Here is a 27,638-nt window from a genome sequence, read left to right as displayed (position 1 = left end):
AATCTTTTTTTTTTAAGATTTTATTTATTTATTTGAGAGAAAGAGAATGAGAGAGAGAGCACGAGAGGGAAGAGGGTCAGAGGGAGACGCAGACTCCCTGCCGAGCAGAGAGCCCAATGCAGGACTCGATCCCGGGACTCCAGGATCATGACCTGAGCTGAAGGCAGTCGCTTAACCAACTGAGCCACCCAGGCGCCCAGAGCTTCATAATCTCATCAAATGCTCCAGCATCTCAGTCCTGAACCCTGCCATCTCCTAAAACTACTCCACCTCTATATTTTCAACATCCAAAATCTTACTTTGGTTACAATCTCATCTTCCTTCCAGCTTTCCCTCTCTACTGCTACCTCAAGATATCCTCACCTCAGATTAAGTCATCCAATTCCTTAACCACCTTATTCACTAAAGCAACAAAAATCATGGAGTGCCTACTACGTGTTAGGTGCGCTACGTTCAGGATTAGAAACACAACAGTGAACTAGAAAGACACAATTTTTATCCTCATGAAGATTCCAGTCTGGAGAAAAAAACCCACAAAATTTCACAGAAAATTGTAATAAAGAAATGCTGGAGAGATGGGTGTTATCTCCTACAGGGTGTCAGAAAAAAACTTTCCCAAGGAAGTGATAATACATTTAAGGACCAAAGAATGAGTAGGAATTGGAGGGACAAACTGGGAAAGAAAGAATGCTCCAAGCAGAGGAAACACATATCAACGTTCTGTGGCAGGAAGAAACATAGAGGTGAGAAGAGTACAAAATGAGGATTAAGAGGCGGCCTGGTGGACTCTGCTAAACATTGAGATTTTATCCTTAAAGTAATGAAAAGCCATCGATGGGCTGTAAGTAGGGGCAGGACATGATCAGATCTGAAATAGTAAAAGATCCCCCTGGTTGTAGTGAGAAGGGTGTGGAAGGAGCACAAGTGGAAATTCCTGCAAAGACATGATGGTGAGCTTGACTAGGATGACAGCAGTAACGACTGAGAAAAAAAAGAAGTGGATAGATGCCACTTTGTCCCTTCTTGCCTAACTGAATGAGAACCCAATGGCCACTTATTTTCTAGTAAAAACCTAGCTCTGCTATTCTTCTATTTCATCTGCCCAACCTAGATGGCTCCCACATTCAACTTCTCTGCTACTACCTGGGGCCATTGAGCAAGATCAGATCACATAACCATGCATAGCAACCCAATTACAAGTAAATGACATTCACTCTCATTACATTCAATGAAACATGGCTGTTTTCTGCTTGACTTTGGGACAAGTCAACCAATCTTCTCAGCTACTATCCCACACCTCCACCATTCTCCTACCCAATCCTTATCACTCTCCTTACTCCTGACACATGACCTTGCCTCCAACCTCACAGAAAAAATTAGGACACAAAGCAAGAGGAGTTCCTTCAGGTTTCCTCCCCTGTCCCTACCTACCAGCTGCTCTTCTCCTCCACCCTGCAAAACTCCCTAAAATCAACATTCACTGATGCTTTCTCACCTTGCATGCAGTGCTCATCCTATCAAAATGTGCTTCTACTGAAGGAGAATGGCACTGACTTAAAATAGGATCACAATTCTCCTTCCCTGCTTTTCTAAAGTGATCTCTTCGTAGTATGTGATACTTACTGATCACTCTTCCTGCCTCTTCTGGCTCCGCGTCTTGGTCACCTTTGTGGACTCCTCTTCCTAACCACGGGTTAGTGCACCCAACATTCTACCTCAGGCTTTCCATCTTGTCAAGTTATATTATCTGCATGAGAATTTCATTCATGTCCCTGAGCACCCAGATGCTGATAACTTCAAATGTATCCACAGCCCCAAACTCTCCAGCTCACCTGGGAATCCCACACGCACTTCAAACTCAGCACATTAAAAACAAGAGCTCATTCTCTCATCTCTGTCCTTCCCCCTTTCAAGCTACTCCTCTTCCAGTATTGCCTATTCTAGCAAATGGTACCATCATCCGCCCTATTAGCCAAGTCACAAAAGCCTGGGAGCCACCCTGGACTTCTCTTTCACCTTATCCTCATTCACAAATAGTCCTTTGTGAAGTTCTACTCATTTTACCTTTAAAATTTCTCAAATCCATCCCACCCTTTTCATAAACTACAACTCTTTTATTCTCTCTCAGGTTTTCATAACCTGGACTCTAGGAAACAGCTTCTGAATTTCTCCCTCTTCCTCTCGCCAGCCATTGGTTGCTTGTGGAGGCTGATCAATCTTAAAATGAAAATAGGTGTTACAAATCACTGCTCTAAATTCTTCAATGACAAAAGCTTAAGACCCCTTCACGATCTGGCCCTGCCTAACCCTCTGGCCTCACTCACCTCCCACCATTCCCCGTCCCCTCCTGGTAGTTCCCCGAGTACACCGTGCGCTCACATTTCAGTTCCTTTGCCCATGCTGTTCCTGCTGCCTGGAATGACTTGTGGTCTAGCAGGTGAATTCTTATCTCTTCTATGAGACTAACTTGAGTACTACCTCGTTGGCAAAACGTTCTCTGGCTTCCCAACTTAAATTGCCCACTTCCTCCTTTTCTGCTGCACCTGGTATTCCACCTCTATAATATTATTTATCACACCACAGAGTACCTGTGTTTATTTATACGTTTGTCCCCCCCACTAAACCATGAGCAATTTGAGGGCAGGAATCTTGTCTTGTTCATCCTGTATCCCTAATACCCAAGCACTTAGTAGATACTCAATTTCTGTTCAGATTAACTGAACTGTATTTGTACAGTACCCCCACTGTGCGCATGCAAGCATGCGCGCACACACACACACACACACACACACACACACACACACACACACACACCAGTATTGCTGATAATCAGATAATCACTGTGCCAGCGCCTGGCACAGATAATCAGTGTTGTAAATAGGCAGGTCTAAAACAGAGGCTCATCTCAAAAACATTTGCCTAAGATTGTTATATGATCTTATTTGCAACAAATTTCTCTTCCTAAACATTGTTTAACTCAGACTAACATTACAATCAGTCTGCATGCTCTGCGTGCCCAACTACTTAGTAACAGAGAAAAATGACCCAAAATTAAATACTGATTATAGATAAGTTAGGTTAAAATGCCTGAGAAACTACTGACCCTACATTTTCTCATCTCCTACATCCCCCAAAGCGTCCACATTCTCACACTATACCCTCTCCCAGTCCCAGTGATGCACTACAGCTGTGTCTGAGTCCCCTCCAACTCCTCCCAAAACTCACTGGAAAACCACAACATTTAAGACTGTCAAGAATTTTCAAAGGTCAGAAACTCCTCCATGTCTATGATGTCAGTCCCAAGGAATCCAGAGAGGGAGAAAGAGGAGGGACAAAAACCCTTAGAAATTTCACACAATTCCTGATTAGGTGGGAGGGAAAAATGAAAGACTCTCTTGGCAGATTGTTTTTAATCAATATGGGTCCTTATAAGTGAAAGAAACAAAATATAACCTTCTTTAAAAAAAGAGAGAGAATATGACCAAGTTCCACACCAAAGAGACCTATGTTACAACCCAGAGATAAAAAGATGGGTCTAAAACGGAAAAAAGAAGTGACAGGAAGTAATATGCATTAAAGTTTCAGACATTATTTCATTTTAACTTCCAAGTAACTCTAAGAGGTTTGTTTGTATCATTAACCTTACCTTACAGATGAGGTTGCTAAAGTTCACAAAGGTTAAGTAATCCACTCAAGGTTACAAAGGTAAAAAGTGGCAGAGCCAGGATTTTCACGAGCCCGGCCTAATGGACTCCAGAGACCAAACCCAGGCACCACAGCACCCCTAGTCCAGGGAGGAGAATTGAGAAAGCACATGCCATCCCCCCATGTGCCAGTCTACCCTCCCTGTTTCAACTGCTTTCAACACCACAGTGAGATAGAGAGAACTGGCTCTGGATTCAGACAGATTTAGGTTCAAATACCAGTATACCTTCTGAGGGCTGTCCTATGGGTAGATAATATAACTGTTCTGTGCCTCCATTTCTCCATGTATAAAATGGGGGAAATAATCTGCATTTCAGACCTCTTGTTAGGATTAACTAACTGAAGATACATTAGGGCAGTGCCTGGCACAAAGTAAGTCCTCAAAAAAGGTCAGTTGCCTTTCTTCTGCCCCCCACATAGTCCACCTCACTCCACTAGTGCCCAATACAGCCCCTGTACCTTTCCTGCAAAAGCTCCCTCTACTCATCTCCAACAAATCCTTCAGTCCCACAGCCATTTCCAAGGCACCGTCAACACATGCACACAGGACCCAGTCTATCATTCCCATTCCAGTGTCTTTCAACTCCTTGAGCCTCCAAGAAAATGTTGCAAGGACCTCTTGGGCTGTACCTTCTGCCAGATGGTCCCTCAAAAATAACAGCAGAAGAGAACTGTCTGTCCTCTCCTAGATGTACAGACATAGCTAAATAGCCCATTCATTCCCAAATTTCCAGGAATAGCAAATTCACACATATTTACTGAAATTCTAATGTCTTAATCAACCAATCCTACCTCCCCACATTTACCCCTTACTACTCTACTCATTCCAGATTCAAAGATTTTATAATATTCTCTTAATCTCATGCATGTTGTCTATTTTTTGGAAAAAAAATGTTCACATCTCCTTCTACTCACCCTGCACAATTCTGGGTTTTCTATCTCCATGACAGTGTATACTCAAGGAATAGCCACTTTCTCTCCCTAAATCAAACTTAAGAGAAAAAACTCAACCCAAAAAAACTCAATCATGGGGCACCTGGGTGGCTCAGTCATTAAGTGTCTGCCTTCGGCTCAGGTCATGATCCCAGGGTCTTGGGATCGAGCCCCACATCAGGCTCCCTGCTCAGCGGGAGGCCTGCTTCTCTCCGCGCCCCCCCCCCCCACCGCCTTGCTTGTGTTCCCTCTTTCACTGTCTCTGTCAAATAAATAAAATCTTTAAAAAAAAAAAACTCAATCATATAATTTACCATTCCCAAACAATTTATTAGCTTATTATATGCTATTGTGGATACATACCAGTAAAGACTCAAGAACTGGCTTCATGGCTTTATTACTACCACTAGCATGTGTATGTGTCAGAGCAAGATTTACCTATATTTTTCAAGAGTTTCTAGCTTTTTGGGGCGCCTGGGTGGCTCAGTCATTGGGCGTCTGCCTTCGGCCCAGGTCATAATCCCAGGGTCCTGGGATCGAGCCCCGCATCGGGCTCCCTGCTCCGCGGGAAGCCTGCTTCTCCCTCTCCCACTTCCCCTGCTTGTCTTCCCTCTCTCGCTGTGTCTCTCTCTGTCAAATAAATAAATAAAATCTTAAAAAAAAAAAAGTTTCTAGCTTTTTTAAATCAGGCCTACAAAAAGCAAAATGAATCTCTAAGAGACAAACCCATTAACAGCCAAATGGTGATATAAAGATCAGGGAGAAGTTCAGAGAACTCCTTATGAACTGGCATTTGTCTTTTCAGTGCTACTAAGAAAGGCTCCTTGGATTACAGTTACTTGGGAAATTTAATAATTCGGAAGACGTGTACAATGGAAGTGACCTTCAGAAAAATAAGGGCAGAAAGAGTCATAGAGAAAGTCTGTTATTATGAAATTGGCACAACAACAGTAACTTGAATAGAAACAAAACTCTTGTTAATGTTTATCTTTTTAGATCCAGACCAGAATTTCTATTTGCCACACACAACGAATTTTTTCTCTTTCCTTTCAGGGAGGGTCAAAGATAGTTCAAGGTTTGATTCTCAATACATCCAATTTTTTAAAAAATAGTCTGTAAAAATAAAAGTTCTACTTAAGCCCTTAAAAATTCTGATTACTAAACTTTTGACATGAGAGAAAAAAATAAGATACTACAAATCAACAGACGCTAGTCATTCTTTCTCTGAATTAACCCACATTCGGTAACTGAAGACAATCTTCTCTCCCCTTCTTGATTCCTAACTTCTGGCCATTTCACCGTCAGAGAACTTCTATTCAAGGAGAGAAATAGCAGGGGCGCCTGGGTGGCTCAGTCGTTAAGCGTCTGCCTTCGACTAGGGTCATGATCCCGGGGTCCTGGGACTGGCCCCGCATCGGGCTCCCCGCTCAGTGGGAAGCCTGCTTCTCCCTCTCCCACTCCCCCTTTTTGTGTTCCCTCTCTGTCTCTCTCTCTGTCAAATAAACAAATAAAATCTTAAAAAAAAAAGGAAATAGAAAAAAATTCTAATTATGAACTATCTACAATTAGGAAATTCATTTTGTAAATTTCTGATAAATTAACTTCCTTCAGCACACAACTACTAATTTTTTAAAAGCCTCAAACAATTAGAAAAAGAAATTTGTCTTTTATAAAATTACATAACTCAGTTCAAAGAAAGATATTTTTTATTACTATTATTATGTTTAAAATTCTCCATCCGCAAGTTCCATAGTTCCATATGTCCTGGCCATATCTAGACCTCATTTGAACTCCTCTAGGCCCAGTATGTGCAACATACTGGCACTTGCTGTTATCATATATTGCCTTGTAGTATTAGTTGGCCTTCCTGATACTTGCATTTTATCTCTCCAATTTGACTACCAGTCATTCAATCAATTCAATCAAAATTTATCCAGCTGGGTCCACCATGTACCAGGCACTGCCCTAGGGCCTTGGAGATACAAATGAAGAAGAGAAGCCACAGTCCTACCTTCAGGGCATTTCAGTGTGCTGGGAGAAATCTAAACATGTTATTCATGCCCAATGGGGTAGGAAGAGGTATAAGAACTAGTTTACCTGGATGGGTTAGGGAAGTTTCTCAAACTGGATCTTTAAGGATGTGTAAGAAATCATCAGGCTGGAAAACAAGATACATTCTAGATAGAATTAAGATCCTTGAGGTTGGCACCTTTCTTTTATACTTTAAAAAAATTCTAAACAGGCCTAAAAATTTGCTTGGCACATAGCAGATGCCTAATAAATATTTGTAGTTCTAAATTATTCATGCTAGTCCATGTGTATGGATGACTGAGAGCTAGTCTATATCTAAAATAGGCTTGTGAGGGGTGCCTGGGTGGCTCAGTTGGTTAAGTGACTGCCTTTGGCTCAGGTCATGATCCTGGAGTCCCAGGATCGAGTCCCGCATCGGGCTCCCTGCTCTGCAGGGAGTCTGCTTCTCCCTCTGACCCTCCCCCTTCTCATGTACTCTCTCTCTCATTCTCACTCTCTCAAAATAAATAAACAAATCAAAAAAATAAAATAAAATAGGCTTGTGAATTATTTACTGGTTTCAAATGTCACTATTCACCCCATAGGTACATATAATCAAGGTCTATGCGACTATATGTGTAAAGCTGTCTGTTCACACTAAAAATAGCTTCTCTTTTGCTGTAATTTGTTTTTAAAGCACTTTCACAAAGAAGGCCTCATTTAATAAGAATTATAAAAATTAGGGCACCTGGGTGGCTCAGTTGGTTAAGCGACTGCCTTCGGCTCAGGTCATGATCCTGGAGTCCTGGATTGGATCAGGCTCCCTGCTCAGCAGGGAGTCTGCTTCTCCCTCTGACCCTCCCCCCCCATGTGCTCTCTCTCATTCTCTCTCTCTCAAATAAATAAAATCTTTAAAAAAATTATAAAAATTAAATACTCTTTTGAGATTTTTAATCCCCTCTTTTCTGATGGAAAATACATACACACAGAGAAGCTTACAAAGCTTAAATGATACCCAGGTAGCAAGGAGTTTGGACCCGGGTATTCTGAATTTGAATACAGGGTTTATATCAGTTCTACAGGGACTTATGACAAAATCAAATTGGTCTAGCCATGCAAACTCCACAGACTAAGGAATTCTTTATTATTTTGCTTTTTAAAATACTATCCATTTTCATCCACACTACTAGCCCCATTGTCCCCACTCCCCACCAACTCCACCAATACACCCATATTTCTATTTCTAGGTTGGAGTTAGGACAGAAACTCCAACCCAGGATATCCTGAGACCCAAATAATTTTGGGTCTCTATTTGGGTCTCTTTCATCTGTATAGGTTGTGCCATTTGTGGTAATAATTTTTCTTTTATTTATTTTTTTAAAAGATTTTATTTATTTATTTATCAGAGAGAGAGAGAGAGCACAAGCACGAGCAGCAGGCAGAGGGAGAAGCAGGCTCCCCGCTGAGCAAGGAGCCCAATGTGGGACTCGATCCCGGGGTCCTGGGATCATGACCTGAGCTGAAGGCAGATGCTTAAGTGACAGAGCCACCCAGACATCCCAATAATTCTTCTTTCAAAAGGAACAGAGCCTCAGCTACCTGGGTGGCTCAGTTGGTTAAACATCCAACTCTTGATTTCTTTGACTCAAGTCATGATCTCAGGGTTGAGACACCCAGTGCAGAGCCTGCTTAAGATGCTCTCTCTCTTTCTCTCTCTGCACCACCCTCCCCGCCACCATGCACTCCTTCTCTCATTCTAAAAAAAAAAACCTTTAAACCGCTCTCGCAGAGTCTACTGGTCCCTCTCCCTCCCCCTCTGCTCCTCTCCCTGTGCTCTAATAAATAAAATTTAAAATAAATAAAAGCAACCATGCCTCTTATATTTAAGCACATAAAACTAGTTATAAGTATTTAATATAATCTAACTTCTAGTCTACCTGGGAACATAGACTATACACTTCTATTTTTACATAATTAACACTTCACATTTGGGTCTAATGTGGAACAAGCCTGGTGGTGAGGTGCAGAAAGTCAGTCTACTTCCCTTGTTTGGCACTTTGGAATTACAGACTTTAGAACCAGGACATCAGAGATCACTTCATTCCATACCCTCAAATTACAGATGAGAACACTGGTGAGTGAGATTAAGTGACTTGCCCAGAGTCACAGAGCTAACTAGTGCTAAAACTGTGTATAGAACATAAATCTGTTGACTACTATTTTTTTCCTCTCCAAAGATTTATTTATTTATTTTAGAGAGTGCAAGAGAGCTCGTGCGTGCACATGAGTGGGGCGGGGGGCAGAGGAGGAGAGAATCTTTAAGCAGACCTTCCTCTTCTCCCCACTGAGCGTGAAGCCCAAAGTGGGGCTCAATCCTTTGACCCATGAGACCATGACCTGAGCTAAAACCAAGAGTCAGATACTTAACGGACTGAGCCACCCAAGCACGCCTGTTGACTCCTATTCTAGTAATCTTTACCTGACTTGACATATATCAATGACTTTCAATTCTCCATGTGATCTACTTTGTGGATTTATCTATGAAAAGTTCCTTTCCTTCTGCCACCCAGATAAATCTCTCACTTCTACAGATATGTACCAAAGAAAAAGATGCATAATTTGGAAATTTAATCACTTAAGCAAACCATATTAAGGGAAATCATCTATACAGATGGTCATGAGGGCATGCTAAAATCAAATGGCCATTTTTGTTTTGTTCATCACCACTAAAGATATAAGCTGGATTTGGAAATATTCTTCTAGCACTATATCCCTGAGTTCTGAAGTTTTGTAGCAAGAGGGTAGGATAAAATTAAGTGTAACAAAGGGATAGATTTTTCTTTTTTTCTATTGATACTCTGAAGCTATAATAAAGTTCTCATATGCTGTTATGAAATCTCAGCAATAACTAAATTTTGAACAGAATAAAACATAAAATAAGAAACAAGAGAGAAATAAAGCAACAACTTTTAAGACATTACTTCTCCCTGTCCGAAAGAGTAAATAAAATGCCTGGCAGCACCAAAGCAATCACTTTCCTCACATTCACTTTGATTCATGTTGATTTGTGGGAACGCTACATCTCTTCTTCCTCTTAGGAAGGCCACCATCAGCACAACAGCACCAGGTCACTGCAATTCTCCCTTAATGAAAACTTTAACTTCCTGACTCAATCATTCAATAAGAACTTAGTAAGGACCCACTCCATGCCAGGCAGTCTACTAAGTGAAGGGGATACATAAACCAATAAGTCATCATCCCTGCTTTCTAGAAGTTAATCTAACAGGTTGATTCCAGAGAAAACCCCAAGATAGGTATCAGTTAACTTCCTTTATTCAACACAGATTTACTGAGTTCCAGGCATCGGAGACAGAAAATAATGAAGAGTAAGCTTTTAAAAAGTAAGAGTCTTTTCAAAATTTACTAAACAACTTGCTCTTCTGAATTATTAAAATCACATGTTCTTCTCCAAGAATGCCAATCAATCAGAAGTTGACTGTAAAAGATTTTGATGATAACATCTAGCTAAATATTTTGGTCAAAGGCATTGAAGTTTCCTTAATCTTACCATTCTATGAGGCCATAATGTCCTAGACTGATACATTTTATCAGTATAGGATCCATAGTAACAGAATGTAGTTGATCTTACCAATGAACTGGAAGGAGTTGTTTCCTATATAGACAGACAGATGCTTCCAGTAGAATGTACTATGTCAAACATATGACAAATCCTGTTTAACTTTCTTGCCACAATAGTGTATATCTAAGTACTACAGGCAACCCTTCATGATGACATAGGCCCCGGCCAAGTTTTCAGAGTGACAAGTCTCTGCTTTTCCTTTTCCCTTCCACAAAAAGTACAAAAGATATAAATTAGTACACAAGCCATTGGGCATATCCCATTGTCCTGACTTTTTCTCCTTGAAATTACTCCAGGAAACCAACCTTCATTAGAATGAGTCCTATCCCATTAATATTTTTAACATTATTATTGGTAGTGATGGTGGTAATAGCAAATGCTAGCTTTGCAGTTCACAAAATACTTGCAAATATATTACTTTATTCACTGAAAAAATGCAGAGAATAAAAGGAAACATCATAGGCAACTATCTCAAATATCAAAAATCAAACCAAGTTTAACTGGAATTGAAAAGCAAGCATTTTCAACTCTACAACAGGGTCAAGAAGCTATTCCTATCAAAAAAGCATACGATTGACCCTAACAAAGCAAAATCACAAATTTCCTTTAAATTAGGCCTAATTGATTCAATTTGTACATGGTAAGACCATAGTTTCAGCAAGACTCTGATAGAAATCTTCGATACCCCAATCCCTTTTCCAAATGCTTTACCCACAGTTAAATGATCAATAAATATTCTTCTAAAGATAAATATTCTTCTAATTATGAGAAAGCTGCCCTAGAAAGACAAACTGACAACACTCACCATTCAAGTACCTTAAAAGATTTAACTAATATTTACTGTGTACCAATCAAGTACCAAGCACTGGGTTAGACACATCCACATAAATCACCTTATTAACCGTATGTGTCATGCACAGATATGACTAAATCCCAGTCCTTAATTGACATGGGTCCCTAAAACCAACTAGTTCTAACACTAACTACCTTGATCCACCCTAAGTAATCCCTAGAACTCAACTGGAACTCAGCTTCTCAGTCTCACAGACCTAAACAGCATTACCTAGTGCTTCCTACTAGGTAATGCTTACCACAAAACCTGTGTGCCTATTTTTAAGCTGCTAACTCCAGAACAAACACCGTTCATCTGAGACATGGCACACGGTGATAATGGACATAACTGAAAACAAACAACTCTCTTGGATCACACTAGCTAAAGAATAAACCTAGAATACTGACAAAACTGAATTTTTTTTAAGATTTTATTTATTCGAGAGAGTGAAAGCGAGAGAGATCACAGAGGGAGAGGGAGAAGCAGACTCGCCGCTGAGCGAGAGCCCTGCATGGGGCTCGATCCCAGAACCCTGAGATCATGATCTGAGCTGAAGGCAGAAGGCAGAAGGCAGATGCCACCCAGGCGCCCCACAAAACTGAGTTTCAGCTGGGCAGAAGACATTGGATTTTATTTTATTTTTTTAAGATTTTATTTAAGAGAGAACGGGCAAGAGAGAACATGAGCAGGGGGAGGAGCAAAGGGAGAGGGAGAAGCAGACTCCCGCTGAGCAGGGAGCCCAACACAGGGCTTGATCCTGGGACTCCAGGATCATGACCTGAGCCAAAGGCAGACGCTTAACTAACTGAGCCACTCAGACACCCCAGACATTGGATTTTAAGTCTTCCTAACCTCAAGACTATTTTTCAGTCTTCCAAATACAGAAAGCCTTCTCTGTTTGAATGAACTGCAGAAGGCAAGTTTGACCCAAGAATCCCCACTCACATACCCATCAGAGAGAACTGAGGGAAAAAGAAAAAAAAATATTCCAACTGGTATGACCACATTACAATGTTAACAACACATTACTCACCATCACGCTACAAGAAAGCACTTGCAAGTGGGCAAGGAACGTTCAGGAAGCCAAGGAAACAAACAAAACTCTCCCAGTCCTCAAAACACAAACACATCCACATGCCAAAGCAGGTCACACTGTCCAGTTTATACCCAGGTATGAGTGAGTTGAGAGGGAGTGGGGAGAGGGGAGGGGAAGAGAGGAAAAGCATTACTGGGCAGGTGTGCTTGTCAGCACCAACAGATTTCTTTCTTAGATTCATGGAGAACCTTTTTTTTTTTTTAATTATGTAAAGATCCCCCTTTTTTTTTAAAGATTTTACAGAGAGACAGAGCATGTGCGCTCGCACACGAGCAGTGAAGAAGGGCAGAGGGAGAAGCAGACTCCAGACTCCCTATTGAGCAGGGAATCCCAGGACCCTGAGATCATGACCTGAGCCAAAGGCAGACAGTTGCTGACTTAACCGACTGAGCCACACAGGCACCCCATGGAGAACCTTCTTAAACAAAAGAAATACTGGGAGTAGCACCTAGCTTTATAACTTGGTTTATTTAAGTAATCACAGAGAACATGCAATATATACAAATGGCAGTGTGTTATAGTGGTTGCATACATTCCCTTTGAAATCCACCAGATTTATATGTAAATCCTAGCTCTGTCACTTTCTTGCTGTGTGACCTTGGGCAAGTTATTTAACTTCTCTGTGCCTTATCAGGGACCTCATCTGATAGTCACTGTGGTATCCTCAGCACCTCAACAGTACCTAAATATCTTGGTTGAATTGACAAATATTTTTATTAACAGTAATAAATATTTCAGATGAATTAATCTGTAAATAGGTATAAGAATATCTACCTATCTTATTGAACAGTTAGGAGTATTAAGTGAGGTGATATATAAAGTACTTAGTATAAAACTCATGGTAGGTCTCACCATTAAATAGTAAAGTTTTCTTCCCTTCCCAGCCAGGTCAGAAGTTATAACAGAAGAGTCATGGCAAAGATTAAAATGGGGTAAGAATTGTAAAAGCCAAGCATTGGAAAATGTTTACTACTAGGGCCCTAGTCATAAAATCTCGGAATATTTCGTCTTGGCAGATGAAATTAAATAAGAGACACTTGTAGTAGGTACATAATAAATGTTAGTTGATCCAGATAATGCTATTGTGAGTCTTCAGGTATCTGTTATTACAAGATAAAAGCTTGGCAGAATAGGAAAAGGAAAAGAAAAGCAAAGGAAAGAAAAACAGAAGGGAAAAGAAGTGAGATTGAGTCACATCTTAAATCTGACTACAAATTTAAAACCAAATATAAAGGATTTTTTAGAAGGCTATTTAATTCTCTAAAAACTTCCCATTAGCGAAAACACTCTATTGATTCACACTATTTACTGACCTTTTTAGGTAATAAGATCTGTGTAAGTAAATTGTTCTTAACTGCTGACAGGGTAAATAAGCTTGAAAGATCTGGGTCCAAAACTCTCCTCCTCCCTTTACTCCAAAAAGACTGATGGGGCCTTTGAGGCTTACCTCACCTACAGCCTGTAACCACAACAACCTATCTACATGCAGAGGAAAAGATACTTCATCTTCAAAATTGGGAGTCAGAGAGTATATGCAATTAAATCCAAAATCGGAAGGAATCTTTTTCCTCGACTCTGAAAAACTGAATGTCAAAAGATAGCTCTAAGGAACGCAGGTCACTGTTGCATTATGAGCCTGACAGTATACACATTTAGTGTCTGAAGATAAGGAAAACCTTTGGAGAACTGAAACGGCTTGTGGGTAAACCTCATCATAATGTGGTCTGTAACTTCCTATTTCACTTCCCAGGCATCTCCTCTGTGCTTTTAACCACTTGACCCACCTCCTCTTAAGCAATAGGATATCATAGATCACTGGCCAACAGTCAAAAAGAATGGGCTCTACACCAAGTTCTGCAAACTTAAACCAGTCACTTAAACTATGTATTCAGTATTAACTGAGAATGTTGGGTTAGACTCAGTGCTCTTCAAAGGCTTCCACCAAAGTATCCTTTGGAGAGCAGATACATTAGAAACCAGCCAAACCCAGCTCTGCTACTGCTACAACCCCGATGGAGAGCACGTGCACTGTTATCTACCCTTCCTATAAAAGCCGTTACCAAATTCTATTTACTTTTCTTCAAATCACTGGAATCTCTTTTCTCTCTCCATTGCCATCACTCTGTAGAGACCCCTTTCCCCAGGATTATTATAACAACTCTACCTGGTCTCTCTTCTTCCACCTTACACTGCATAGCTGAAATCCATTTTCCTAAAATACTCATTTACACATAAAATTCTGTGCTTGGGGATTTATCACTGTAAGTATAAATTCCTCTGCCTGAGATTTAAAGCCCTCTCCAATTTACCTAACTCTCCAAATTTTATTAATCTTGTTGCTTGTCTACTTGTTCTGCCCTCAAAACAAGGCAGGCTTAGTTCACTGTTCTCATGCCTCAAATGCCTTCTGAATGCTCACTATTCTCATGCCTTGCCCTCTAAACTTACCCAGTCTTCTCTCTCCTCTAAGGTCTAGATTAGCCTAAGTCTAAAATTTTCCCCTACCCATTCTCTCTAAACTTCCATATAATTCCCAGGGCACCTGGCAGGCTCAGTTGATAGACCATGGGACTCCTGATCTCAGGGTCATGAGTTCAAGCCCCACGTCAGGAAGAGAGCTTACTTTTATTAAAAAAAAAAAAAATCTATGTAATTCTGTACAACTGTACTCCTCATTTGACACTTAGTACCCATGACTTTGTACTGTTATCTTTTTATGCAAATAATTCAGTCTTCACAACTAATAATTAAGTTCTTCATGACTTTAACTCTTTATTTACTAAAGCCGAACTTTTCTGAGAGCAAATATTCAATAAAATGATTGCTGTTGAGAGTAACTACTACCTTGGACAAGTCAAACTTTCTGGGCCTCATTTTCCTTACCTAGAAAATGATGACAATGTGTAAATTTCCCTTCAGTTCTAAAACGCTGTATGATGATATACATACTACTCTGTAGTTGTATTTGTTTCTTACATTTCTTTTTTTCTATATATGTATTTATGTATATGAAACTATTTCCCATTTAACACAGAATGTAAATTCCCAAGGGGCCAATTCTCCTACTACTTATTTGCTGGGTAACACTTCCTTAGCATCTCCTTAGAGCATGTTGTCCAAATTCTGGTACACAGCAGGTATTCAGTAGAAAGGAATTTATAGTCTCAAGCTGGCAGCAAACATCAAGAGAAATTGGCGTAGATGATTTTTTTATCCTAATTTCCATAATGAACTAGCATATTGCAAAAAACTTCAAAGATGATGTGAGAGAGAAGGAATTTAATGTTGTTAAAATGAGAGGTCACCTTGTGCCAAACAGCTAGGAATTTATTTTAGGCAACCAAAGAAACCAGGATGCAGCAAATATTAAGTCTAACTTTCAAATTCTATTTTCAGAATTCTGAGGAGTTTGGGAAGTCTCTATCCCCAGTCATCAAAAATGGACGAAGCTTTCTTCATGTCAGATAATTTTGTCCTTAGTACTGGTGGAAAATTTTAGAAAATGAACACTCGGCCAGGTGAGCTCTTAGATCAAAGAACACGAAAGCAAATACTCACAAAGGAATTCATAAGAGCAGGTAAGTTTTTAAAATAGATAAGAACTTGCTGTCTAAAATATTTTTGTTAGCAGCATGATATTTTCGCATTGTCCTTCTCAGTTCTTCACATGAGACTATCTTCACATAAAGACCAAGACTTACTAGTACTAAAGGCTCAGAGTTATTAATGATTCAAAAGACAGTAGCAGACCAACTCATTTAAAATGACCCTGACTTTTCAAAGAACTATTTTAGAACACAAAACTGATATTTTCAAAGCCGAATTCTATATATGATGTTTTCCAAGCAGGTATGTGGCCTGGATACAAGTCGGATATAGTTAAGGTACCAGGGTTATAAAGACTTCTATGCCAGGTTTTGAAGGATGAGCGGAAACAGAACCTCTTTAAATTTTTATACTTATCCCCATTCTTCCATTCCTGTTCCCCAATCCTATACCACAATATCTGCTAACTCCCACTATCTCTGTTTTTTTGCTCTCCACCACCCCCCCCCACGCCCGCCACTCATCGCACCCGGGGCTCCCTTAGCCAAAGAACTGTTGGAAAACCATGAAGTACGAGTCTGGTGCCAGGAGCTAGGGCTCATATCCTCGTTCCTGTTACGTCTCCAAATAAAATCAAAGACCACAGATAATTTTCTCTTCCATGGTTTTCCCCACCACCAGATCTCCCTTGTCAAGACTTAGAGAGGAGATATGGGGGTGGCAGGAAGTGCAGGGTGGGGAGTCATTTACTCAAAGAAACTGTATGCTCCTTAAAGCCAACTCAATCAACTGTATGTAGCTAATGACAGCAAAAGTTTTCATCACAGGCTTATTTCCCACAGTGTGGCCTACAATCCTTATACATTCCCCGACAACCATCCCCAAAATATACTAAATATGTGCTGAGAGATACAAACATTTTATAAAAAAAAACTTGAGCTTAAGATAACTACAAAAGAAAACTGGTTCCAAATTAAAGTTCAGAAATGCATTTTAGAATTATAAATGGATTTGGGATTATCCACTTCAAAAAGGTCATGATAATGTTCTGCAGAATGCCAAGAGAAAATCAAGACTGGACATATAAGGTTTAACCATACAAAACTGCCAATATTTGACTGCTTTTGCCTACGAAATTGCAATTTCATATAGTTCCACTTAATATTTAATTTCTACTTGGCAGGAGAGGGAAGAGCTTCCGTGAGGCCAAAATGATGTTATATTGGGACTCTACCTTCTAGAATTAAAAGCTTCAAAATATTCTGCTGAGATACAATCTGGTTTCAATAAAAAAGGCAAGTGTTAAAAGTATACGTACATACATACATACATACGAATGTACAAATATGTATATTAGGCTTTCTTCTTCAGGGGCCAAAGAATTCCTGGTTCTCGGCAGTGTTTATGAAGTGAACAGAGAGGCTGCTTTTTCTCAGTGCCGGTATCTCATCTCCAGTGAGGGTGTCAAGACCCTGATGACAACAGCAGAATTTGATAGCTAGTGAGATGAGTCTGGCCACAGGAGCACACTGTCTCACCAATGCCATCATGATCAATTCCCAGGAGTCTCCTCACCGATCAATTCCCATTTCATTTCTCAGGGAATGTTTGCTCATCTCCTGCAGGAAGTTAGTCTTGGCTACTCTCGCCAATCATGTGCATTTTATTTAATTTTCGTTGCTGAACATTTGTTTCTTTATAAGCTCTATTTTCTTGGGGCCACTATCACGCTCATAATTAAACTAACAGTTCATCAATGCAAAGGGTTTTTATTTTTTAATTCATTAATTAACCATTTAGTCACTATGCTGACCATGTATAAGTTACTGCGGCAAGCCCCAGGAGAGACACGAAGATAAAAGAAACTTCTCTGTTGTCAAGGAGCTCATAGTGTAGTAGAAATGGCATGCCAAGGACACAAATAAACAAAAATACAAAAATATACAACTAGGACCAGACAAGTACGAATAAAATGACAGGAGAATTCAGAAGTGGGAAAGATCATATCCTACTGGAGGAAAAAAAGAATCAGGAAAATATGGCTTAAACTGGGACTTTGACAGGTAGGATATTTTTTAACAGGACAAGTGAAAAGGGCAATGGAGGTAAGAGGCTTAAAGATTAGATGATTAAGTGAATTAGATCTACAAGTAGACACATCAGAAAAACAATGTTGAGGAAAAAATTGCAAAAGGATACATACAGTACAATTCTATTTATATAAGATTTCCAAAACTATGCGTTGTTTGTGTATATATAATATGTATAAAACATGAAACTGAATGATAGATAGCAAATCAGGCCAGTAGTCATCTCCCAAGAAAGAGGAATGCAGAGTAGGACTTTGCTATATCCAACATTACACCTTAAACAGAGTACGAGATCTACGACAAATATGACAAAATGTTAACATCCACTAAATTTGGGTTATGGACTTAAAAATGTCTTGGATTTTTTCCCCCTGGACTTTTCTAAATATTCAAAATATCTCATTATTCAAAATTTTAAGATTAAGAAAGGGCCAGGTAACTGGAAAAACAGTGGAATCATTAACCCAAAAATAATAGTCAGGAGCAAGACAGTTTCCCTAAACTTTCAGGGAACACTTGGATTAGTTCAGCTCTCAACTGAACAGGATTCTTCACATCCCTCAGAGCGTGCACAGAAGGCACTCAGGAACAGGGTGGGGTGAAGGCTGACAGAAAAGGACAAGAAGGAAGTTTTTACTGCCATCTTAAATCAGATATCCGAGGGGAGTGACGACCACGATCCCACACAACATAAATGCCAGCGTAACCAAGTCATCTCCCCCTCAAAAAAGCCAAGGAAACTTCCAGTTACATAGGAATTCAGATAAAGACTCACTGTGAGTAGTTATGCTATGCCTCCTCTCTCCCCCACTCTCCCCCAAACACTCACAAACAAAAACAAAATGTACCCTTGCCCACTTGACAAAGAATTAAAACTTGGCAATTCTGCTAAAGTGGACAGTTTCCCAAACCAAGGCCCGTCTCTGGAGAGGATGTGGACAGAAAGAACCCAGAGAAAAGAGCAAAGTAATCACAACTCAGTTACGTTTTGAGGAAGACTTATCAGTGGAAGGTACCCATCCTTCCACATCCCTTTGTGTCCCAACTTCCCCAGGGGGTCTAAGAACCTCTAAGATAGCCTCCTAGCCCGTCCCGTTCTTCTCCAGCAAAATGACTAAAACTCCCAGTTAGCACTTTAAACCCAATTCACAAAAACCCAACGAAGGGGCACCCGGCTGGCAAAGTTGGTAGAGCATGCAACTCTTGATCTGGACGTCATGAGTTCAGGCCCCAGGTTGCGCCTTGAGCTTGCTTTAAAAAAAAAAAAAAAAAAAAAGGTATAAAAATCCAGTAAAATTAAAAACACAGGAAAGGAAGATTTAGAATACAAGTGTAATGACAAACCTTGTCTTTTTACATAAATATCCTTTTTGTGGGTAACCAATTTATCCAAGTCTATTTCTTCTACCAAAGTTTCACTGGCACAATTTAAAATTAAGTTTAAAAGAAAAGAACTTGAAGGGAATTTAGCAAGAGAGATAATTACATCTGCACACTCAGTAAAACAAATACCTTGACATTCTTCTACATCTGCATCATTACCTCAGATGAATAATCCTAACATCCTATTCACTCCACTCCAGGGCACCCAACTGCCTCAGGTCAAAAGTCCCTATTCCCTGAGGTACTCTCAGGGCAGATCTTCCTCAGTCAGACCTGGGAAAATGCCACTGTTCACTTCGGACTGGTAAAAAACGACAATGGGATGGAATGTCTTCTAGCACAATGCAGTGTGGCAGAATGTAACAAACACTGGAATGGGACATGAGAGAATCAGAGAGGTGAAATGACATTCATTAAACTCCAACCACATTATAGCCATTGGTGACTGAATTCCGGACGAAGTTATCACAAAACTACTTCTGTGATCCTGAGTAAATCTCAGGTATGCCCTTTGAAAATGAAAGGGAGACTAAGAAACAGTCCCTGTAGTTCTCTGATTCCGTAAGTCTACAAACACGATCACTTAATGAGAAATGCGTTACTGTTAAGCATAATAAAGGCATTTAAAAAGGCTTTTGCTCTGTTCTTCTCCAATGTACCCCCTACGCCACTGACAAAATAATCTTTCTTCTACAACGTGAAATTTACTTTTCCCCCCAATGCTTAAAAACCCTGAAATGCTCATCATACTGCAGCACAAGCTACAGCTGTGCATGATCAGCCTTACCTACTTCTCCAGCCTCATCCCTGCCCTCCAACCCTGTCCTCCAGCCACAATCATTATTTAAAAGTTACCTGAAGAAGTCTGGCTGTTTCGTTCCTTTAAGCTTTTGTTCATGTTGTTTTCTCAGCCTGGAGTGTACTTCTCCCTATCTTCTGTAGGGTACACCCTTAACTCATCTTTCAAGACTCATCTCAAATGTCATCTCTGGGAGGCACTTTCCAACCTCTGCATGCCCAAGGCAGAACTGACCTTTAGGCCCCTACTAACCCCTACATTCTTTAACGGCAACAACTACCACACTTCATGACATCTATATATTTATGCATCCGTCTCCTCCCCCTGGACCCGTAACTCCTTGCAGGTAGAAACCTTGTCTGACTCATCTGTTTCCTCAGTGCCCAAAACAGTGCTTACCAGGTAAGAGACATTCAAGGGATGTTTGCTGGCACTGGGAGGAAAGGAACAGAAAACAAGAAAGGATAAGGAAGAAGTCAATTAAGATGGCCCGAAGAGTATAGAATAGTGTTTATCAGTACCACTATCTCCGGCCTTTTGCTCTTTCCCTAAACTTCAGAGACCTTATTCATCCCCTTGGCTACAGCTACCACATCCATACTGATGAACCACAAAACCACACTTCCAAAAGTATTAACCTCTGCCTCTACTCTCTACCAGCTTCAGGTTCATCTCTAACAAATGGATCAGCTTTCTCTCAGGCATTTCATTCCCACTTCATATCCAATACCTCTCAAACTGAACTCATCAAATTCCCCTAAAAAATGAGGAAACCTTCCTAACTTCCTTATCTCAGTGTCTCAGAAACCCAAACTTACAATGTCATAGTCATACTTGATGGATCACTCTCCTTCATCTGCTACATCCAGTCCTCACTGACTTTAATTTTTCCTTCAAAATCTTTTTTCCCCCTTTCTCTCCTTATCCGCCCCCCCCCCCACAACTCCAGCTCAGGTCTCATCACCTCATACACCCCAGGAGCCAATCCCCCTTCCCTCCCGGCCCACCTGTTTCCTACTATCATCATATTACTATCCTCCTCAAAAATTCACAGTGGTTCACTATTTTCTATCATTTAAAATCTCAACTTATAAGCCTCCCTCCTAAGACCCCTCTAAAACATAGCTCCAAACCAACCAAACCACCTCTTCCACTACTATTCACTGCTACTCAGGTCAGTCTCATCACTGCCCCAAGAATACCCAAGCCTGGTCCAGGCTTTTGCTTGATCGCTCTCAGCTCCAAAATGAAATGATTTTGCTGTTGTTGCTCTTTGCTTCATCTTCACCCCTTGTACCTGATACAATTTTGTTTATTTTGTTAAGATCTGGAACAAGTTACAATTCCTTTGTGATAGCACTCATAACTACCTGAGTGCTCTTCTCCCCAAATACATATGGCATGAAGTCTATACTATGCAATCAATAATATAATTTCTCATTTTCTTTGTTTTATTTGTCTGGCATAGGAAGGGTATTCACTCCTTCCCATACTCCTTACTCCCAACTAGACTGTATACTCTTCAAGGGCACAAAATCGTCATTTTTCCTAGTCCTCCACAGTACCTAGCATAAAACTGAACTCAAAGCAGATCACCAAAAATAACAGTATAGTAATTTTTCCTATCCAAAACTATTTCTTAGAGAAATAAAAAGATGAGACATAATCCTAAAAAACACAGTTGAAAATTATCCTGAACTAAACTGTATAAATTAAGATTCCTGACTTCCACCTCTGATTTCCACTCAAAAACACTACAATCTCCTGACTCAAGAGGTAAATAATAATCCTGTGCTCATGACATCATAAGCACATAGTTTGGTAATGACTGTGAGAAGGTAGGGGGGTAGGCAGGGATGTAGGAAAACAAGTCAACTGAAAGAACAAGGTTGGAAGAACAAGCATATGATCCTTTGTTTGTTTATTAAATGTGAACACTGCTCCCCATTCCTTTTTTTTTTTTTAAATTGGCCATATTTTCAACCAACTTTAGTTCAGGAGGAAAAACCTGACAGTTTTTTAGCAGAGCTACTATCGGGAAGAGCCTCTACAAAGCCCAAGTCCTCTGAAAAAGCCACCTTCATCTTCAACAATGCAACATAACACAATAGGATTCCTCCAGATACTGTGAGTAAAGACTCATTCTGACTACAACATAGGCATCATCTATAAATCACTTAGGCATAAGGCAAACAGCCCAAGTGGCCACATTGGACCTGCACAGATTTTGAAAAGAAACTGGTCTTCGTTAACATACTCATATAATCCAGTCTTAATTACCCATAAATGGATTATCCAATTTACAGGATTTCTGAGGCATAATCTTTAAACCAAGTTTGACTGTTCTTCACCAACAGTATACCCTCCTCACCATCAGGTAATAGAGGCTTAGAAATGCAAATTCATTTCAACATCAGTATGATCCTCAAAACATTAAAATAAATCTGGCTTAAAAAAATGATGCATTTTCAAACCAAGAAATTTTAATACGAAATTCTGAATTACTTATACTACTATATCCTACAATACCAGAGATAACTGAAAGGTAAGTGCACTTAAAACATGATACTGTCCTTACCCTTAAGTTCTTGAGGATAATCCAGCCATAGCCCACAGGCCCACAGTACAATGTGAGACACACACAAACAGAGCTCAGCATGGTGAGTAAGGTGTGTGAATACAAAAACTTCTACAAGGAATCCTATGTCTCCTGGGTGATCCCTTCAGGCCAAGATGGTCCAGAAGAGAAACCAAAGAGTTACAGTGTACCGGTGCCTGCCTGACTCCTTGCCCCTGAGTCCCTGGACCAGAAGGCTCAAAACTTCTCATTAAATCCATCCTTTGTTCAAGGATCTACAATGACTCTATTGACCCTTCCATCAACACCCAACAGAGTCTGGCCTCTGAGTCCCCTCCACCCTCTTGCCCGTTCTACCCATGACTTGACCACCCACATTCTCTCCAGTCCCTCTCATTTATTCCCCCAACAAACACAACTTAGTCATTCATACCATCACTGCACACTGTACATTCTATACTTTCTGGCTCTGAAGATCTTATATTTGCTTTTACTCTTAACACAGAATAGCTATTTCATTTACTTGAATGCTCACACATATTTCACAGATAAGGATGGACAAGTAAATTGTCCAAATCACATAGTCAAGACTTAACCAAGTTCTACCTAACTCCATTGGCCATGCCTCTTTAGGACTCTAATCCACAGCCTCCAAGTCCGTTTCAAATTTTGCTGATTCAGAAGTCTTCCCTAATTAATTTCACAGACTCTGTTATTTCAAGTTTCCTAGCCTTTACATATTCCATCTGTAGCACACTAAACTTGGTTTTGTTTATATGTTGTGTCCTAATGTTAAACCTTAAACCTTATAACAGTGTGCCTTCCCATTTATATATACCACCTTCCACAACCCTACCCCTGTCCCAAGAGCAAGGACACTTGTTTTTATATCTTTTCTATCTTCCCAAAGCCTGTCACTAGAGCTTGGAGACAGCTTCATCCTCAAGAGTGCTCAATCATTATTCAGCAAGGATTCCTTACTTAAAAAAAAAAAAAAGAGGGGTGCCTGGGTAGTTCAGTCGGTTGACCATCTCACTCTTGGTTTCAGCTCAGGTCATGATCTCAAGGTTGTGAGATCAAGCCCCGCGTCAGGCTCTGCGCTCAGCGTGGAGTCAGCTTGAGATTCTCTCTCCCTCTCCCCCTGCCATTCCCACCCATGCTCGCGCTCTCTCTCTCTCTAATAAGTGAATCTTAAAAAAAAAAAAAAAGACCAAAAAAAAAACTTTCTTCTATCATAATAAAAAAGACAACTGAATTTAGGCATTCATAAAACTGCCCAGCATCTATATTCCAGTTATACAGATTTTAATTCTCTGAATTTATCAGGGGCTGTTGAGAAGATTTCACAGCTCCTAAGTTTCCACACGGAAGACACTGCTGAAGCCACACTTCAAAGCACTGTCTCAGGATCTTCCCTTGATGGGATGAATGTCTGGGGTCAAAGAGGAGGTACTCCTTACAAGGAGCCTCACAAGGATCTGCCAGGATCCTTAGCACGCTTAAGCATCCTTGAGACGCTCGAAAACTTTACAACTGGCCCTTAGTGCCCCCATAACAATCTGAAATTTTATTTTTAATACTGCTACTCCATCATGATTCACTTGGTTACATATATTGAATCTCAAACCCCAAACAACACCTTCTGAGAAAGAGGAATTGTGGTAGACTATTAGGCTGCCGTAGGCTTATTCCTACTTAATCAACTGCTTCAATTCCCACCCCACCAGGCACCAAATAATAAATGTAGGGGAAGGTGATATAAATAGAAATAAATACATTTTCTGCCTGGAAGCTCTTTTCTTTTCTTATACTCCTAACAAAGAATAACTACTTCATTTGCTTGGATGCTCATACATATTTTATAAGGATGGAGAAGTAAATTGTCCAAGGTCACATAGTAAATGCCATAATCAAGATTTGAACCAAGTTCTATTTAACTCCATAGTTCATGCCTCTTTATGACTCTAATCCACAGCCTCCAATTTTGCTGATTCCAAAATCTTCCCTAATTTATGTCACTGATATAAATAGAATTTACCAGACATCACTAATACTGGCATCAACCGACACACAAATTAAAACAATTATTAATAGTCAACAGACTCTGGGGAGGCGTTTCTGATTTTTAAAAAATTTGGTTTTACCCTCCAAATTAAATCTTTTTTCGACAGGGGTCCCCAGAGTAGGACATTAAGGACGTAAAGCTTCAGGAATATTTCCAAGTTGCTGGTGACCTAACTCCACCAAGTCCAACTAACAATTACCCTTCATCACTGTTCAGCCTGCCTTATACAAGTCAGCAGACAGCCCTTTCCCTGGCAAAGGTTTACATTTTTTTTTCCACAAGGGAGTCTCTGGCATTAAATGAAAGGGATAAGTCAAGTCAGGCAACAACAAAAAATTAGTAATAGTTTGGAAATTATCTTCCTTCCATCTTTCCTTCCTGTTTGAATGCTCAATGCCCGAAGTGGATTTCTGTTCAATTCTAAATTATTCATGTTAATGGATAATCATCGGCAGAAAGGTGCTGATAATCCAAAATGGAAAAAAAATCGAAAAATAATCTATTTCCGTTTTGGAAGATCTTTTCAGCATTATTTACCTTCTCAATTATTCCTAGCATGAGCTAACATTTGTATTCATTTGCGATCACTAAGTACATAGTAACTGGCCACTTACTCTGGGAGGTGCTCCGCGGCATGCGGGGTAGCTAGTGGAAATTAGAACAAGACTGGTATTCACACTCCAGATGAGCAACATCAATTTCATTTATTTTACAGTTCTGTTCAGCCTTCAAAATATCAATAGACTAGCACAGCAGGTTGGCTCCTAAACTTTAAAAGAACTGTTCAGAAGAACAATGAAGACAAAGAGTATAATTGTTTGCCTAGAATGTATTCATTTGTAAATTATGCACAGCAAATGGTTAATTAGAAGTCTGAGTGTCCCTAGTCACCCAGCCTAAGTTCCTGCTGTCTTCTCCACCCCAACAGGAATGCAGTCTCATTCACTAGGAAAGAAATTTTCTAAATGTTTTTCAAAAATCTGGGATTTGCTATCTTTTTGGACTAGCCTTACCACTACCTCTTCCTGTCCTTTTCTACTTTAGAAATAGGGTCTGAAAGACAAAGGGATCCAACCTCCTCAAGGACCTCCTAAATATACAGTAATGACAAGCCAAAGACTGAAAAATTACCAGCTTCTGGTTGTTCTCAAAAGCATTTTACACAGTTATAAAAATATGAGGAAAATAAAAGTCAAAATCCTGCTAATTCCTGCTTTTGCATTTATGAAAAGGAACGCCCCTGAAAAGTGTGGGAGAGACTCTCTTACATAAAATTTCACCAGTCCACTTCTTTCACCTTAATTTCTAGATCTGTATTGTGCCCAGGGGAACCACCTAGGTTAGACAGACTACCTAGACGAGAGGGAGGGAGTCGGGGAGGGAGACGGAAAAAGACTCAGAGAGACTCAGGGAGACTCAGAGAGACTCAAGAGCTCTCTGGTCCTTGTGAGCCGACAAGCTAAAAATACGCCGGCCCAGTAAACAAATCCCATTCCATCCCGACCGGAGCCACACCGTTAACCTAGTAATTATGAGAAGAAGAGTGAGATCACGCAGCCCCCGGCTTACTCATCGTCAGCTTCTGAAGTTTCCATCGGCTCATGGCAACTTTTCTTTTTTCTAAAGTTCATAAGCCTGCCCTAGAATCAATCTCTCTCTCTCTCACACACACACACACACACACACACACTTTTTCGCTCCCTTCCTCCATTACTGGACGCACCTCAGTTTGGCTATCTAGAGGGGAGAACAAGCTGGTTTTCTTTTCGTTGTACTTTTATACTGAGACTTTACAATGAACTTTATCCTACTATGGGGGTAGGACGGGCGGGGGGTAGCCTGCACTCTGAACCACCTTAAAACTCCACCATTCCTCCCCGAAAGTCTCGCTGACAAGGGGGGGGGACCGTCTAAACTGCCCAGCACAGCTTAGGAAGGGAGGCCAGGACCGGGGGTGGGGGCTAGGAACGCGGGACGCAGGTGAAAGGGAGGAGCAACGGGGAAAAGGTTGGGACGAAGCAAGGCACAGTCGGGGCGTGGAAGGGGTGCCGGGAGGCAGTGGCTCCGGGAGAAATATAATCAGAAAGGAGAAGGGGGACAGTGGAGATCGGAGGGTCAGAGTTTGGGAGTCTGAAGAGGCGGGAGGGACGGGAGCAGACGGGAAGAGGGTGACAAGGCAGGGGGCTCCGTTACCCTCGCGGCTCCCGGGGCAAGGCCCTAGGCCGGGGCGGAGCGCGGGGCCCGGCCGCCTCTCCTCATTCCTCGGCTGTGACCCCGGGGTCCGGCTGGCCCCTCCCCCGACGACGATGGAGGCGGAGGCGGTGGCGGAGACTGCGACCGCGGCTGTTGCTCCGCACAGGATCAGGAGCTGGAGCCAGACGGCACTGATCAGGACTGGCTTCCCCCAGTGGCTTTTTGCCTGCTCCACACCCCGTCGCCACTCCGACTCAGGCGGCTGGTTCAGGATCGGTGGCTTTCGGCCGTCCGGCCGGAAACTAGCGCCAGTTTCCGGCCGGAGCGGGTTGGTGGTGACACCTAAGCCGCCCCCAGGCCTCCTCCTGCCGGCCCCGCCCCGCCCCGCCCCGCCCCGTAGCAGCCCCGCCTTTAGCGCCGCTCCCCTGGCTGCGGCCGGTTTGGCGCCTGCCCTGCGCGTGACCCCGTGTTTTCCTGGCCAATGTTCTTAAGGCCTCTGAGCTGGAGAGTTCTTGAACCGAAGCTGGAGGGGTACAGAGGGGGCTCTTGAGACTTTGAGGTAGAGTCAGTTGGCTATAGCCCTTTGGGAAGAAGCAGAAAAAGGCGGGTAGTTCTGGAAAAGTGAGAGGGGTGAAAATACTTTCGAATGAGAAGACTGAAATTCTAGTTGCTCTTCGCGGTCATTCTAGACTGACCAGAGGAAAATTAACAGTGCTTCTCCCAGACCGAGACTCCACCCAGTTTTGCAGTCTTCTTCCGTCACTCGTG

The 27,638-nt window shown here is 41.2% G+C and overlaps 1 protein-coding gene across 1 annotated transcript in view; it reads right to left on the bottom strand.

Moving 5' to 3' along the window:
- OTUD7B (OTU deubiquitinase 7B) overlaps positions 1 to 27,160 on the bottom strand; it is a 55,051-nt gene extending 27,891 nt beyond the window's left edge. The window contains exon 1 of the mRNA XM_028088328.2: positions 26,871 to 27,160. The gene's annotated coding sequence lies outside the window, so the exon portion shown is untranslated. The remainder of the gene's footprint in view (positions 1 to 26,870) is intronic.
- Positions 27,161 to 27,638: the final 478 nt, after the last annotated feature.

The sequence above is a fragment of the Eumetopias jubatus genome, unplaced genomic scaffold (genome assembly GCF_037043125.1).
Source record: "Eumetopias jubatus isolate StellerSeaLion01/CBP00866 unplaced genomic scaffold, mEumJub1_p1.0 scaffold_4, whole genome shotgun sequence".
Classification (NCBI taxonomy): Eukaryota; Metazoa; Chordata; class Mammalia; order Carnivora; family Otariidae; genus Eumetopias; species Eumetopias jubatus.
This window is presented reverse-complemented; position numbering and strand designations above follow the sequence as displayed.